The sequence below is a fragment of the Dipodomys merriami genome, unplaced genomic scaffold, assembly GCF_024711535.1.
Source record: "Dipodomys merriami isolate MVZ:Mamm:240054 unplaced genomic scaffold, mDipMer1.0.p SCAF_8, whole genome shotgun sequence".
NCBI classification, from domain to species: Eukaryota; Metazoa; Chordata; class Mammalia; order Rodentia; family Heteromyidae; genus Dipodomys; species Dipodomys merriami.
In genome coordinates this window covers 27,694,909-27,712,797 of record NW_027206401.1, presented here as the reverse complement: position 1 = coordinate 27,712,797, position 17,889 = coordinate 27,694,909, and the positions used below count along the sequence as shown (strand labels likewise).

The following is a 17,889-nucleotide window of genomic DNA, read 5'->3' as shown; positions in this document are numbered from 1 at the left end:
CTCACTTTATTTTTTTATGGTGAGAATACCATACAGAGGAGTTACAATTACATGGATAAGATAAAGAGTACATTTCTTATCAAGCATTGTTGCCTCCTCTTTGCTTCCCCTTCCCATCCCTTCCCATCCTCCCCCCACCTCCCCCTAACTGAGTCTCACCCCCACCACCAAAGTTGTAAAGTTCGTTTTTCGACATAAGGACTTGTACATCTCATTGTTGCAGTGGGTCCACCTGTATCCCTAGTTAAACGATTTGCTTTTGTCCTTCCCCTCCACAAATTATACCAACATCAAACACAGTGAAAGCAGGAGTTATACCATGGGGGAGGGACATACAAAGCAACAAAGAAATCATCTTATAAATGTGTTAGAAACAATCGCAAGAAAGGAAAAACATTTGAATACTTATCTTGGGGTTCATTTCATCTAACTTCAACTTATCTGACCTTTTCTGCTTGTCTCAGACATATACTAGTTATTGCAAATAAGGGAAACCATGGGACCTATGTTCTTTGGGCCTGGCTTACTTCACTTAATATAATTTTTCCAAGTCTTTCCATTTCCTAACAAATGGGGCAATGTCATTCTGATGGAGGCATAGAATTCCATTGTGTATATATACTATATTTTCTTGATCCATTCATCTACTGAGGGGCATCTGGGTTGGTTCCATATCTTACCTATGGTAAGTAATGCTGCAAGAAACATAGTTGTGCTGGTAGCTTTAGTATGGTCTTGTTTGTATTTTGTTTGTTAAATAAAAATTTTGAATTCTTTATGATGCTAATCTGAATCCATATGAATTCATAACTGAGTAGGATACTCAGCATATTGGGAAGGTACAATCAAGAGTCCTGCAGAAGCTGGATATTAGTTACTCATGTCTATAATCCTAGCTCCTTGGGAGGCTGAGAATCAGAGGACCAGAGTTCAAGACACTGAGTAGAAAATCCCATAATTTTACATAGTCCAGAAAGAAACTAGACATAGTGGCATGGACATGTCACACACGCTATGACCAATACCTAAAAAATATGTAGATGATAGTCCAGACTCATATCTGAAAATAACACAATACCTTATCTCAAGAGTAAGTGAAAAAAGGGATTGTAATATAGTGACTGCCTATCAAGTGTAAACTTCAGTACCATCAAAACCAAACAAAACCAAGAACAATCCAGTAGAAGACTAGATGTTTAAACAGATAACCTAGTATCACTTATCATATATGATAGAGGGTTTATAGGCATGGGAACTAAGTTTAATGAGAACACGGAGGAGGATATTTTGAAAACATGAATGTTATTCTAGGGATATGGGTGGACCCATTGCAACAATGAGATGTACAAGATGCTATGTCGAAAAAACAAACTTTACAGCTTTGGGGGGGGGGATAGTATAGTCCTGGAGATGGGAGGGCAGGGATGGTGGGGGGAAAAACAAAGGAGGAGGCAACAATGCTTGATAAGAAATGTACTCATTACCTTGCTCATGTTATTGTAACCCCTCTGTACGGTATTTTCACAATTAAAAAACTTATTTAAAAAAAGATAAGAAGAAATTAAGCCGGGTGCCAGTGGCTCATGCCTGTAATTTTAGCTAATCAGGAGGCTGAGATCTGAGGATCGCGGTTTAAAGCCTGTATGAGCAGGAAAGTCCATGAGACTCTTTTCTCCAACAAACCACTCAGAAAACTGGAAGTGGTGCTGTGGCTCAAGTGGTAGAGTGCTGGCCTTGAACTGAAGAGCTGAGGGACAGCACCCAGGCCCCGAGTTCAAGCTCCACAACCACAAAAAAAGAAAAAGAAAGAGAGAAAGAAAGCAGGAAGAAATTGGGGTCACCTGTGTTTTGCAAAGGACTTTTCTTTACACCAAACTGCCCATCATCAGATACATAAGCCTTTTGTTACCATTATAATCAAGTAGTTAATGTGGTAAAATTCTTGAGGATATGGGTTATTTTAAAGAGAACTTCAAACTTTTATAAATTTCTAAGTGGTTTTGATTATAATTTAGTTTCAGGAATGGAAGTTGGCTAGTTAAAAAGGTCTTTTTGGCATTTGTTACTAATTAATATAAAACATGTTACATTTTAAAAGTTGGGCTTGGCAGTCAAATATTTCATCATTCTACTTGTTGGTATGCTCCTGCAGCCATACATTTACTCATGTTTACTAAATTTTCTTGAAATGTAATGAGTCACAGGTGATCTCTGTTCATATTCTTTACACAGAGAATCTACAGAATGAATCAGTATTTAGTATAATGTGCTTTAAGGTTTAACTGAAGATACACTTACGCAGTAGCAAAATTAAATTATGCTACTAATTACATTCTAGGTTTTTATTTGAGAATGTATCTTTGTTTTTATTTGAGAATGTATCTTTCTAGTACTGGGCTTACACATTAACATTGAAAATACCATTTTTTTTTAAAGTAGCAACTAGAAGATAAACAATGGTTTAAGATATTTCAAAGAGGAAACTGTGATATAAGACATGCCTTAAAAGTGGTGCTTACCGAAATTTTCTCCTCTGAAAACACAATAGTTTACACGTGTGAAGAGAGTTTTGTACAGTTACAAAAATATAGGTGTCTTATTAGTCTTAAGCTTTTATTAAATAATGCATACACTAACAATATCGATGGCCTGTAATTAAATTCCAGGTCCAGTTTCAATTTAGTCTTTATTTATGTTTCAATGTATGTGATGTGTGTGCTTAAAAGCTTTTCAAGTAGCTTAGAAATTTAGGAGGAAAAATTTTAATCTCATTATTCCTTACTTCTCTAACCCAATAGTTTTCTAAGTTTTTTAAATATTTACTAATATTTCATGCAAACAAAGAAACATAATCATCTCCTGTGTACCTCCCTATATATGTATTATGTCAACTATTACATCAACACATTATCCAAGTCGTGCTGCAGGTTCTGATCCATATTTATGTATATATACATAGACATATAAATCTTAAAATTTAATCATGTTCTGAATCTATAATGTAAATACTAGGAATCACAAAGTAGCTAAGATTAGAGGTGTGAGCTACAGCACCAGATTTTTATATAAGTGATATTTCTTATTTGAAAAGAGTAAACATTTGAAAATTTTAGGCGATTTAAAAAATAAGTACAAGGAAAATGACAAAGGTATAATTTCTCCTACCACTAACTAGTGGAAATATAAGTTCTCTTACAACTATTAATCTAGATTGCTCCTAAAACATGTAGAATTCATGAAATAGGGAGTTTCACACCCTGATCCTGTAAAGGCAAATAAACTAAAGGGGAAAAGTTCTGACTATAAAATTTAACCCAAAAATCTTGAATTTAAAATTTTATCAATGATCCCTGACCAAAGAGATTAATGATAGAGATAGATAACTCTTTTGGAACAGGTATGGAGCATGTGTTTGGGATTTTTCTGCTGTATTCTAATTACCAAAAGCAAAGTGTCCAGGGAAGAAAGATGAGATACAGAGAAGAATGGAATAGAAGGAAATAGTTCTTGGGAGCAGAATGGATTTTTCCAGTTGTGCGATGTATGTTTAGTATGTGTATTGTAAAGGTTTATTGCAAAATCTAGTATACACGATTTTAAACTATCACTTTTTTCTCATGCTTAAAATAGCAATAGAAAATTAATTTGAGGGTGTGAATGTAATTTTTTATTCACAAATCCAAAATTTTCTCTATTATACTATTCATTTGCATCAGTTGGGGTTATCTTTCTTTATCAGACATGGGGATTTTTAATCTACCTTGACTTATTCATCAATTACTAGCTCTAAAGAGAAGTTACTTCCATCACAGTTTTTCCAGCAAGAATATGTACCAGTTGAATTCTGTATTTGTGTCATCAAAATCATACAAAATATTTTGGAAGAGATTATACAGGTCACTTGTAGATTATTTCCAATTACCATACATTAAAATAATATATTGAACTAGAAGTAACGAAAGAGAAAGCACATTTCCAATAGTTGTTACTTTATAATTAATGACTCTGTTGATATGCTATGTATAACTATCTCAGGTTAGGAGAAGTAAAACAGGACAGGAACATGTGCGTGCCTGTGTGATAGAAGGCTATGTTTCCCAATCATTTGCACATTACCCTAATTTAATGCATAGATTTTTTTCAGGGAAATTCACAAAGACAGAGAGAAATATCAATTTTTTGTTAATTCATGAATAAGAGTTTCACTAATAACAAGTAATGGATAATCTAAGGATAGAAGAGAAGAGTCAGAAAAACAAGAGTGAGGTCTACCTTCTTGGTATAAAGATGATCTAGTGTCCATTATATATGTTCTTTAGTTTACTTCTTAAATCATTTTAACTACTTCAATGTCTTCAAGCTCTCCTACATTAAATACTAATTAAATACTAATTTAGCTTGAACAAGATAATCAGTCAAGGTTTTAAAATTCATCAAAAGCCAATGGATGGTCTGGGAAGGTAGCTCAGTGGTAGAGTGCTTGCCTACCATGCATGAAGCCCTGGGTTCGATTCCCAGTACAGAAAAGGCCAGAAAAAGCCAGAAGTAGAGCTGTGGCTCAAGTGGTAGAGTGCTAGCCTTGAGCTGAAGAGTTGAGGAACACTGCCCAGGCCCTGAGTTCAAGCCCCAGGAATGGCAAAAAAAAAAAAAAAAAAAAGGCCAATGGATGGATTTATTTGCTTAAAAGAGTTGAGGATGCATGACTTTGAGTATTGATTGTGTTCTGTACCTATTTTCATTTCATGGAAGGCCAACTGGTCTAAGAATGTTAATCCTGTTCAAGCAGTAAAGGATCAGAGCTTTTACACTTTAACTATACCTATAAGTTGACTAAATACTTAGGGGAAAAGACAACAAAATATAGAGATGAAATAATAATACTACAAGACTGTGAGTCTCATCTGGGACTTTTTTACCCCAGAGAATATTATTTTTTACTAATAGTGCAAGAATAAGAAACTCTGGTTTAACTCAACAGTCTCTTTGATGTCTCTCTTGGGTTTAGTCAGTCCTACCCAAATGCAAAACTAATTCAGAATCTGAAGAGGACAACTTGCCACCAAGAAAAATGTGCACATGTTAGAAAACATTGTTGGTAAGGTCAAGTGAGCTGCAGTGGGTGATAATATTGTACAAAGTATTTAAATATTTTCTATTAATTATCAAATTTAATGAAATTTGTATTATTGTCATTAAAAAATTCTAGTGCCAACCCAAAGTATTTAACCATGTTTAAACCCACAAGAAAGACAGACTACTGCAATAAATAACAACTTTTACTTCCCAAGAAATATTCTTGATGAAAATTTACATATCTCCTCTTACGGACTAACTCCATGATGCAAATGTAATATCCCCTCTTATGGACTCCTCTTATGAAATGTGTTAGAGTCAAGAAGTCTAGTGAACTGTTTCATATTTTCTACATCTCTCCAGATTCTGACTTCTTCCTTCTGCCTCATTATGACATGGGGAAGTCAATTGTACTTAGGATCTTAGTCGGCTCTCCAATCACCAAACTTGGGGAGCAGAGAATCCTTAGAAAGGAATCAGGAGAGGTTAGAATATGTCACTGATACCATAAAATACTTTCTTTAGTCCATATGGTTATTACCTGTTATTCTTTGATGTATGTCACAGAACACACATGTCTGGCTAATGAAAATAGCATACTATCCAAACCATTCTTCAGCTCCTAATCAGGATATTGAGATTGTTTTGACCCCATGCATGAGGGCTTAAAGTAACAACTGTATAGTTGACAATCTGTGGCTGAGCAATGTAAGCTGACATCCACTGGGCAATATTGATCTTAGCTGAGCTTCTTCACATATTTTGATGGCCAAAGCCTGAAGAAAATGGCTGTGTGGCTATGATCATCAAGATAGTAAAGGGGTCCATAAGGTTTTAAACAGAAGAAAAACGGTTCTTTTAGAACCAGCATGCTTCTGCTTCTACAACCTCAGTTCACTTCTGCTAGTCACAATCTTTATTCAAGAGGTAAAGAAATCGGTTGCACCTACAGAAGGAGAAGCTGCAATGTTACATTACAAAATGTTATGCGTGTACCAGGAGCAATAGAAAATGGTAACCATAAAGATCTCTCTTGCCTGTGGTTATATGAATATGGTTACTTTATAGTTCAACAACATCTTTCTTAAGATATGCTCTCTTCTTTCATAAAAACACAATAAAAATTTGATAAAGGAGATGTGTAGGACATTGTTTCTATTGCTCTTTCCCATTTGCAAAGAGCAAAATAAGGTAGTGGAAGATCTGCCTAGCAAGGCCTTGAGTAGAAACTCCAGTATACACCAAAAAGGAAGAGCAAGTCCAAAATAGGAAGAAAAAAATAATAAAGGCCAGGCCAAAATACACTCATCCACTGGACAAATATTTATTAAAGCACCAGATGTGTGCTAGGCACTGAAAGGAGCAGAAATGTAGCAGTGAACAAAGACAAAAGTCCCTTTTATTGTGGGTTTCATCTTCTAGATGCTAGTATCTCACTATAGCTCCACCAGATCGATCATCATCAGCCCACTTGTAGCAAATGCACCTGTGTTGAAAATGTTCAGTTTCCTGGTTACTACCACCAATAGCTGCAGCTTTCATTAGAAGTGCTAATATACATTGCTGTTTATGCTGGCAAAAGTGAAATATATCTGACGATATGAATTCAAGGCAAATAGATGTATTTTTTTAGGACTATCATGTGGCTGTGTTTTTAAAATGGCTAACTAGGGTTAAAGCTACAAGTTGTAGCTGTGGAACAGATCTGAATTAAAGGGCCTTTGGAAAAATGACCCCAAGATCTTGGCTTTATACAAAACCTCTTCTGGCCAACAGAGAACCCTGCCAATTAAGGAACGTTCCCTAGAGAGAGACTCCAGAGAGCATCAGCATAAATTTAAATTCTGGACCCCCAAGATAGTTTCCAAAAGGGCCTTCTTGTCCTTTGCTAATTACAAAATAAACATTTCTCAGCAAAAGGACACTTCCCCCTTTCATGCTGCAGTGCACCTTCCCATGTCACCAGCACAGTTGCCGCTTCAAACTGCTGGTATTGCTAAAGCCTCTTTGGCACCAGAGACACCTCACATTCAAAGGCACAAAAGAAATATTCTTTCTGTAGGTCATTATGTTTTCACTTTTATCTACTCCAGTAACGTTGCAGGCTTCCTTCGTGGATGTCGTAGTCTGGTAGAAAGTCCAGCTACCTTTATCTTAGGCCTCCCAAGGAGTGGGAAGGCTAAGCAAACGCAACAAGTCACAATTGAGTCCTGTGCCATCAGTGAAACAGAAAGACTCTCAGATTTGTTCACAAGAAAATCCTATGTCTGGGGGCCTTGGAAATGAGAATGAACCATTCAAATGGTTTAATCTTAGGTTGCTATCAAACCAGACTCCATATAGAGCAAGGTATATTTTTTACTGATTAGGCATATCCACATGTGAATTTTCTAGAACAGTATCCTCCACTGGTAGGCTACTATTATTAGTGGACAAAAAATAAACATAGGCGGATAATTCTTCAAAACCTCTTTTTAAAAGCATGTACTCATTACCTTACCGATGTAACTGTAACTCCTCTGTGCAGCATCTTTACAATAAAATAAAAATAAGCATCTCAGTATATATTATTTGTTCAAGAGGGTTCATTGTGATACTTCCATACAGCCTTACATTGTGTTCTGCTCAAATTCACCCACCTCAACTTGTTCCCTCATCTCCTTGATCCCATTTCTTATCATTCTATTTTCACACAAGCATGTAAAGAACTTGAACCGAATTCATCCTCGAGGCCTCTCTCTCTTCATTCACTGTCCCATCTACCACTGATATCCTTCCCGAACAGAATGGTTTACATCTCTGCCATTCTTTTCTTTTCTTTTCTTTTCTTTTCTTTTCTTTTTGTCATGGGGCCTGAACTCTGGGCCTGGGCGCTGTCCCTCAGCTCTTCAGCTCAAGGCTAGCACTCTAGAACTTGAGCCACAGCACCACTTCCAGGTTTTTCTGCTTTTGTAGTGCTGAGGAATGGAACCCAGGGTCACATGCATGCAAGGCAATCATTCTACCACCTTCCCAGGCCCATGTCACTCATTTATTTAGTGTAGTTAATTGTACAAATGGTTGGCTGGTGATTTTTTACACATGCATATATTTTAGTCAGACTAGTGCCCTCTATTGATCTTTCTTACCCATCCTGCCTACTGCCTTAATTCAATAGCTATGTTAGTATCCACACTTCATCATTCAGTGTTTCTTACTCCTCCTCAACCTTTCAGTCTCACATTTCCAATCATATTCTCTTTAAACATCTATATGCACACACATATACACATATATATGTATTTTCATGTATGCATCCATAATAGACATAAAATATTAATAAATGAGCAAATAAAAGACACATATATATGACTTTCTTTTCATATATATATATAGATAGATAGATAATTTTAGATCTAGACCCCACATGTGACCTTTGACCTTGCCCTTCTGAACCTGACTTACTTCACTTACAATCTACAGTTGCAGCCACTTATCTACAAATAACATAATTTCATTCTTGTTTATGGCTGAGAAATAATCCACTATGTATATTTAACAGATTTTCATTATCCAGCAATTATAGGGCATCTGGCTGTTTCCAAAGCTAGGTATTCTGAACACTACTTTAGTAAATATGGATATATGGATGTGCAGGTGTCTATTTTGTATCCTGACTTACCCAACAGAGTGGTCTTACTAAACCAACTGTACTTCTATTTTTAGTTTTGGATGGAACATACATACTGTTTTCCATAGTGGTTGCACTATTTTGTATTTCCATCAATGGTCTACGTGGATCCTATTTTTCTGAATCTTTATCAGCATTTCCTATTAGTGGTGCCCTTAATGACAACCATTATGACTACCCTAAGATGTCATCTTAATATCACTTTGATTTACACTTCCCTTTTGGCCATTAATACTGAACATTCTTTATTTGTTTATTGGCTGTATATACTTATTTCAAGAAATAAGTTTATTTACCCATAATTGGTTTGCTGGTTTTTGTGGAGTTGGCTTTGTTGGGTTTAGTCTGTTTAGATCTCTGTTTATTGTCATTCCCTTATCAAATATACAGTTAGCAAATATTTTCTCCCATTCTGTGAGCTCCCTTCATTCTAGTGACTTTCTTTCACAGTGCAGAAGTTTTTAAGTTTAATAGAATCTTGCTTGTCAGTCTTTGCTCTTATTTGCTGAGCTACTGGAGTGGCTGTCTATGCATGTGTCTTCCAGTGTTTTCTCTATTCTTTTTTGTAATAATCTCCAAGTTTAAGGTCCTTGCATTAAAGTCTGATTCATTTTAAGTTAATATTGATGTCAACATAAAAGACAAAAGCTGAGAATCCACTATGTTCTGTTCCAAAAGATCTTTTTACCTCATTTCTTTTGTCTTAAATCAAACATTACTTCTCTATAATTTTTTATCTTTGAATTTTTGTGTTTCTAAAAATTATTTACATGATAAATATAATAATTGCCACAATCAAAATAATTATGTATCAGTATTTATCCTTGTAGTCTTTTTCACTATGATAGTTGGAAAAGACTTTAAATAAAACATTAAACAGTTAGCTTAGGTACAGATTGCTGTAAGTGCCTAATGTCAATGGATTCATCTCCTTTCCCTCTTTCTCATCATTTCATCATGCCTCCATTTCATTCTTATTAACTGGATTTTTCTCACCTATTTCAGTCTTTCCAATTAGGAAAAAACAGTCTAGCTCTAAGCATCCCAGAGTCTTTATCCATATTATTCTCAACTTAAACGACAGTTTTTTTCCTCTATCTATTTCTTTTAGGGCCCATTCATCATCCTTGTAAAATGATTCTAATCCATTCATCATCCTTGTAAAATGATTCTAATTGACCCACTTGGGTCACATGTTCACTACTTGAATCAATCACTGTATCAGGCAATTAAAATACTATGATTAGTCTGCATAAATCACATGTCTAAAATTGAAGCCAAGGACAACTGAACCTGTCTCAAGAGCCCTGGACACTGCAAACTGTGATACTTAGAAATAGGGGTAAATAACCCTTTTGCACAGGAAAAAGAAGTTCAAAATTTATCCAATGTAGTATGGCTTTCTAAAGGATACTCTCTGTCCAAATTAATTTAAGTGAGAAGGAGTATCCAAAGATTTTTCAGTCAAATCTAGACTAGACATGCAAGCTCAACATGGATAATAATATTTTCTTTTAGCCAATTTCTCCAATTTCTTTGAACTTACTAGAAGCATTTTTATGGAGTAATCTGACTTTAACCACATATAAAAATAATCTACTACTGCTATGAATGGCTTCTGGGACTGATTTATGCAGGCTTGAGTACAGACATGTCCATTGCCATTTCTAGCTGCTCAATGTTCAGTGTGAAATACACCAGTATGGGTAATGACCTTTTGCCTGATTGTGCACTAGGCCACTGGAAATTTAAGATTAACTCAAACCTAATTATCAAACTCTTGTGTTTATATTTTGCATACACCAGTGGGTCATAACTCTAGCTTCTGTTAGACAAGTTTTCCATAATTAGAAAGTGTGCCTTGTAAAGAATAACTTTGTTTATTTGTTGCTTCTGCTAGAGAGCCTGTTTCTTGTATCATTGCAGAGACACAGATCTAGGGAACTTTCTCAATGAAGTCCAATTATGTTTGATATGAAAAAATCATACCTGTGAAGCATGAATAATTTATAATTGTAAAATAAAGCAGTATTTAAAATGTCCATACTCTGGGTTAGCAGTTGTTGTCTAATTATAACTCATAAACAAAAAGTATTGGCCTAATCAACATATATAACTTATTTTTTATAATATATTAGTAGAATTTTTACTAAATAACTACTTTGTGGAATATTCATTTACAAAAAGAAACATCCCCAAAAGTAATAAATACACATTGCAGATATCTGATATGATTATCTATAGGCAGGAGAAACTGAAAACTGTTTTCGATCTTGTACAAAAAAATTGATTCACCTTAATGTAAGACACAAAACTTTGGTATAGTAGATTGTAACAGAAATATCTGCACAATTATGTTTACAGAATCATTATGCATTATAGCCATATTGTGAGATCAAACTAGGTGTCCATCAGCTGATGACTGAGTCAAGAGAAGGTGGCATGTGTATGCAAATGAGTAGTATGCAGCCAAATGAAAAATAAAATTATGTTATTAGCAGAAAAAAATGGATAAAACTGGAGATTATCCTGTTAAGGGGAACTAGCCAGACTGGGAAAGACAAGATGCTATTGGATGTTTTCTCTCACAGAATATAAATATAAATAAAGAAAGAATAGCATGAGTGTAAAATGGGGGTGGGAAGAACCAGAAGAAGCGGGGAAGAGGGAGGGAAAGGTGAAAAGGGGGAACTATCATTGCAGGACTTCATATGTAGATATGCAAATAGAATTAGAAATCCATTAAAATTGTTAAAAGGGAGGATCAAGATAAGAAAAAAATAATAGACATGAAATTGACCACTGTACATTATATATGTATAGAAATATTTCTAAAGTGTTTTGTACAATTAACACATAGTAGTACAAAAGAGGAGCCCTCCCTGGAAATTTCTGTTTCTAAGGAACTCACCATTCAAAGGACTGAATATGACCAGTACTTTAAATTCTTGCCATTCTGATGGCTTAACAAATATTACCTTACTATTATAGGCATTTTCCAGAATATTGGTAATGCTAATTACATATTTATTAGTAAGTTGGAATTCCATAGATGCCCATTTGTTTTCTCATTTTTCTAACTTTTAATATCAAGTAAAGCATAGCAGTTGTAGCAATTCTTTGTAGAATAATGGTACCCTTACTCAATACCAAACTGTCTTTTTAATCAATTATTTATTTATCTAGGTTTATAGTCAGGCTGTTTTAAATAATCACCTTTCTTCTACACTGCTGATTTTTTTACCTGCCAAGATACTGGGCATTTTTTATTTGTGGGTACTTACACAACAGAAACTAAGTGAGGCGCAGTTGTGTGCTAGAGTAGACATAATTATAGGCATGCTAGTGTAAATGTGTTTGAGTGTACATGGGACTATTTGTCAATCTGTAAGGAATATGTCTTGCCTAATATCTCTCAAAAACCATTTTGCCTCTGCTATTGTAGCTAAGAAGTAATGTTAGAACTGCTCTTATTCCAGTTTTCCTTCTCTTGTATTATAATGGCAACATATGAAAAATCAGAATTAAAATGAAAAGGTACTTTAGAAAATCAGTGATGATCAACTTTAAAAATAATTAAGTAACACAAAAGAGTTTATATGACTTTTCCCAAATGACCTTCTTACAAGCCTAGCAATGGCAGAAGATGAATCAGAATACTAATGCAAAACAGTTTCCTCTCAACCATACTGATTTCTGGATGCAGTATTTTGTGTTATTTCATTTTTTCTGTGAGCCACATTGATGTTAGTAGTATATCATTATACCAATTTTACATGCTTTCTCCTTTCCTGGGTCACTTTTCATCGGTCCCATTTTGTAAAATTTATTTTGTAAACTTTAGATATACTAATTATCCTGGGTGTGGTATGTATTTCTTGGTTTTCTCCACAAATTCATTTTCACTTACATTCACTTACAGAAATGGTCCTTCACTATTTACCATCTAATGCAGTAAAACTAGGAAAGAGGGAGGTGAAACTGGTAACTACACATATTTACAGAGTATGATGGATAATTTCATACAGTTATCATTCACTTTGCTTATTTAAAAAAAGCATTTTTTAATTTTAGTGCCAGTCCTGGGGTTTGAACTCAGGGCCTGAGTGCTATCCATGAGCTTTTTTGTCCAAACCTAGCACACTATACCAGTGGAACCACTTCTGTTCTTTTTGGTGGTTAATTGAAGATAAAAATCTCATGGACCTCTTGCCTGGGCTGGTTTGAACTGTGATCCCCAGATCTTAGTCTCCTGAGTATGAAAGATTACAAGCATGAACCACCAGAGCCCAGCACCATCCACCTTGTACTTGCACTACTTTTAGTGATATAGATCTTCTAGAGTTTCATTGATGGCAATGTTTTAGAGACATATTTTAGAAAGAATATATTTGAGCATTAAATTAACAGAGTGGTCTTTTGAAAGGCATTCTGGGAAGGGTGACCAAAATGCAAGAGCAAAAAAGTGAGTAGTTATCTTATAGGAGCAAAAGGAGCCTTTTAATGGCAATTTTACTTGGTCTTACTGTGTGTCTGTTGATAGAGTCTTGGCTATGCTGATGCTAATGAGATGAGAGAATTGCATTAGAAAAGTAGTTTTTAGAAATGAATTTTAATGACTGAGTTTTAATGAACTTTTCTATCCTGTAAGGAACTCAATGTATGCAATATATGAATATATAAAAATAAATGTATATAACCAATAAAATATAAAGTAGGATAAAATACGATATAAAATGCAATATATAAATATATATACAATGTGGATAAAATAGATAAGAAAATGTAAGGGTGTTGTTAATAGCAATAATAGAGAGAAAATGGAGTTCTAATACACTTCTAGTGGGAATGCAAGATGGTATAGCTGCTATGGAAAACTACCTAATTCTACAAAACTTTAAAAATCATAGAATCTTGCAATTTCATTTCCTTTTTTTAATTTAATTTTATTTTATTTGTGAACATACTGTACAGAGGAGTTACAATTACATGAGCAGGATAATGAATACATTTCTTACCAAGCATTGCAGCCTCCTCCTTTGTTTACCCTTCACATCCCTTCCCAGCCTCCCCCCTCCCCCCATCCCAATCCTATTCCTTCCCCCCCCTCCTTCCCCCACCCCCCACCCCCCCGCACCGACGTTGTAAAGCTCGTTTTGGACATGACAACTTGTGCTTCTCATTGTTGCAACAGGTCCACCTGTATCCTTATAGAACTGGTTTTTCCCCATCTCCTCCACTAGTTATACTGACATCAAATATAGTGAAAGCAGGGGTTATACTGTGGGGGAGGGACATACAAAGCAACAAAGAGATACTCTTATAAATGCATTAGAAACACATGCATGAAAGAAAAAAACATTAAAATACACATCTAAGGGTTCATTTTCCTGACATCACATTATCTGACCTTTTCCGCTTGACTCATACATATACTAGATATTACAAATAAGGGAAACCATGGGACCTATGTTTCTTTGGGCCTGGCTTACTTCACTTAATATAATTTTTTCCAAGTTTTTCCATTTCTTAACAAATGGGGCAATGTCATTCTTTCTGATGGAGGCATAGAATTCCATTGTGTATATATACCACATTTTCTTGATCCATTCATCTACTGAGGCAATTTCATTTCTGAATATATGCCAAAGAATTAAAACTATGGCCTCAGGAGATGGTTATATATCCATATTAGTATTATTCACAATAGCAAAAGTTCAAAGTAACCACTGATAGATGAATCAGTAAAGAAAATGTAACATATACACACACTGAAATATCATCATCTTAAAAAGAAAGGAAATTCTGACACATATTAACATAGATAACACCTGAAGATGTTACATTAAGTGAAGTAAGCCACTCAGAAGACAAATATTATATTACTCCAATTACATGAGATACCAAGAGTAACAAAACATAACAGCATAAAGTGGAGTGGTGAATTCCAGGGACTAGGGAAAAGAAATTGAACTTCTTTAATGGGTATATCATTTCTGCAAGATTAATAGTTTCTGAACTAGCTGTTGTGATAATTAATACAACAATATTAATGTCATCAATGCCATTAAACTTAGAAATGTTTAAGATGATAGTGTATATTTTATCCCATAAAAAAAAAACAAAAGATAACCTGGGCACTTATGGTTCATGCCTATAATCTAGCTACCCATGAGGCTGAGATCTGAGGATTGTGATCAAAGCCATCCCAGGCAGAAAAATCTGTGAGACTCTTATCTCCAAATTAACCAGAAGTTGGAACTGCCCCTTGAAATTGTAGCCTTAAGTAGAAAAGCTCAGGGACAGCATGGAGGCTGTGAGTTCAAGCCCCATAACTGGCCAAAATAAATAAAGAGAGAGAATGTAAGTGCTTATATAGAAATGAATTCTAACCAGCCAATAGTCTTGTGCTATGGTACTCTATTTGAAAACTGTTAAACAGCATGATTCTAAAGCTTCTTTACAGTTTTCAGTTATTTCATGGTAAAATCTGAACTTGATGTTACTCTGGACTATTGCTGTAGAAAAACACAATTTTCCCTTAGGAACATTTCTTGAATTTGAGAAATGAAAACTACTTCAGTATGCTTCCGGTGATGCTCTGCAGAGGTTATTTCATGTATCTTAGCATCATTAGGGTGTAGCTGTGGTGTGTTGTAGGGTGGCAAAAAAAATCAGGAAATGGTGACAAGATATGCTACTTATTCTAGGCTTGGTATGTATTTCTTGGTGTCCTCCATAAATTCATTTTCACTTACGCTTACTTCACTATTTACCATCTAATGCAATAAAACTAGGAATGAGAGAGGTGAAACTGGTAATAGTTTTAACACACATATTGAACATATGGCCTTATCTTGAAGTGTGTTTAACATATAGCATATTTCTAAAAATATTTCTTGCTATTTAGCTGACATAATCTTCTGGCATACACTTTCAGAGTTTCTTTCATTTGTCCCTCATTCTTTGATCATTAAATATGTAATTTAAAAAACACTAAGGCAGGGCCCTGGTGCCTCATGCTTGTAATCCTAGCTACTCAGGAGATCTGACCATTGAGGTTGAAGCCAGCAGGAAAGTCTGTGAGGCACTTACCTCCAATAAACTACTCAAAATGTCAAAGTGGAGCTGTGGCTCAAGTAATAGAGTGCAGTCTTGAGCAAAAAAGCTCAGGGACCATGTTCAGGCCCTGAGTTCAAGCCCCAGGACTGGCACCAAAAGAACAAACAACAACAACAAAAAAAACCACTAAGTAGTAAACTGGCTTTACACTTTATAGGATTAGGGGAACTGCATATTTTTAATATAAACTCTAAAGATGTTCAAATTTAGAAACATCTCAGTGGTTGAGCTTGGATTTAATAAGCCAGTGACAATTTATAATTAATATTAATAAGTGGCAGGTAGCAGATGTTTATTGCTTACATAAAAGTGTGTGTACAATACTAAATCTTTTTAAAACTTATCTTGGAATTTCAAAAAAAATAATAAAACTACCAACATGTGATCCAAAATTCTCTAACTTCAAGCACCTAAAGTTCTGTAGAAAACATGGAACCATTTTTATATCAATATATTAACCAGTGGATTGCCATGAAACTCTAGTCCCATCAACTAAAAATCCTGCTTCAAAAACCTACACTTCTCTGGGAAAGAGGTTATTATTCATACACACACAGGTACACAGGCACACATGCATACATATGAATACATAGGCAAGTGTTGATCTCAAAGTCTGAAACCAAATTGTTTAACATATATAGTTTTAGCAAACAGAAACTTAGAAAATAATACTATTTTAAAGTTGAATTGGTTTAAATTTTAATGTCCCTGAGAGTACCACTAAATAGTGTAACAACTGGCAGGTATTTCTTCTCTGAACATTAAAGAGAGTGGAGCAGTTACTGCAAAAGATATAAAATATATCTTCAGGGGAATTACATATGGGCTAAAAATTAAATTCTCTCACTCTCTTTCTCTCTGCATTGCACACATACAAACCCATACATAAACACACACACTCACATACAGGAAAATAACTTACTTGGATTTTATATTCTTATTCAATCTTATCCATTAACTATAATCAAGACAAAGACTCCCCTAACATATATTCTTTCTCGTTGGGCTATTATTCACCAATGTTACATATTTAATTGTTGATAGTTTTTTGTTTAAAAAGTGTACATTATAAAAGAAATTGCTTTAGCCACACTTTTATAAAGTGCCATACTATTTAAAACAGACAGTCATGTACCTTAATATCCTATAATAACCATGAAAACAAACTTCCAGGAAAGAGCAGAGCAAAAATGAGAAACACAATTTTGATAGTTTTGTGTAACTATATAGCATAGCCTTTTAAGTTTTCTAGGTACACATACATTATTATCAACTTTACTATAAGGAAATGTAAGACTTTGTTTGCACTATGTTTTAACTAGCATATATTAATTTCACAAAAGGCCTTCATTGTGGTCTTCTATACATGTTTATAATGAACCTTGGTTCTTCTATATGCCCACTCTATCATTTTATATATATATATATATATATATATAAATATATATATATATATAGTGTTATATATATATGGTGATATATAAACATATATATATGAAAAAGTATGAAATAAGTGACAGATACAGAACTAATATCCAGAACTGATTCCAATCTCAGTAAGATTTCTAGTAACCAGGACTGGAATATACAAGTACCTTGAGTATCATTCTTGTGTGCAGGTGGTTCACACCTACCTAGAATTCCTAGATACTCATGGAACAGGGTGCAAGAGATCAGAGGGTCACTGTGTGAGGTCAGCCCAGGCAAAAATATGAGACCTCCATCTCAATCAATAGCTGGGAATAGCAAAGTGCCCATCATCTTAGATATGTGCAAAGTGTAAACAGGCAGAACTTGATCCAGGCCAACCCGGGCATACACCTAAGACACAATTAGAAAAGTAACAAAGACAAAAAAGGCTGGGATATGGTTCAGCCTCCCAGTGCAAACTCCTGAGTTCAACTCCTAATAGAAACTCCCCCCAAAAAGAAAGTATCTTCTAGGCCAATCAAGGTGACTTTCACCAGTAATTTCTGGTATATAGGAAGCAGAGATAACAGAATTACCATCTGAGGCTGGCTGTA

General features: G+C 34.8%; 1 protein-coding gene across 1 annotated transcript in view; it reads left to right on the top strand.

Annotated features, from left to right (window-relative positions):
- The window catches only part of Rspo3 (R-spondin 3), an 81,373-nt gene that overhangs the window by 36,057 nt on the left and 27,427 nt on the right, over positions 1 to 17,889 (top strand). The window lies entirely within an intron of this gene.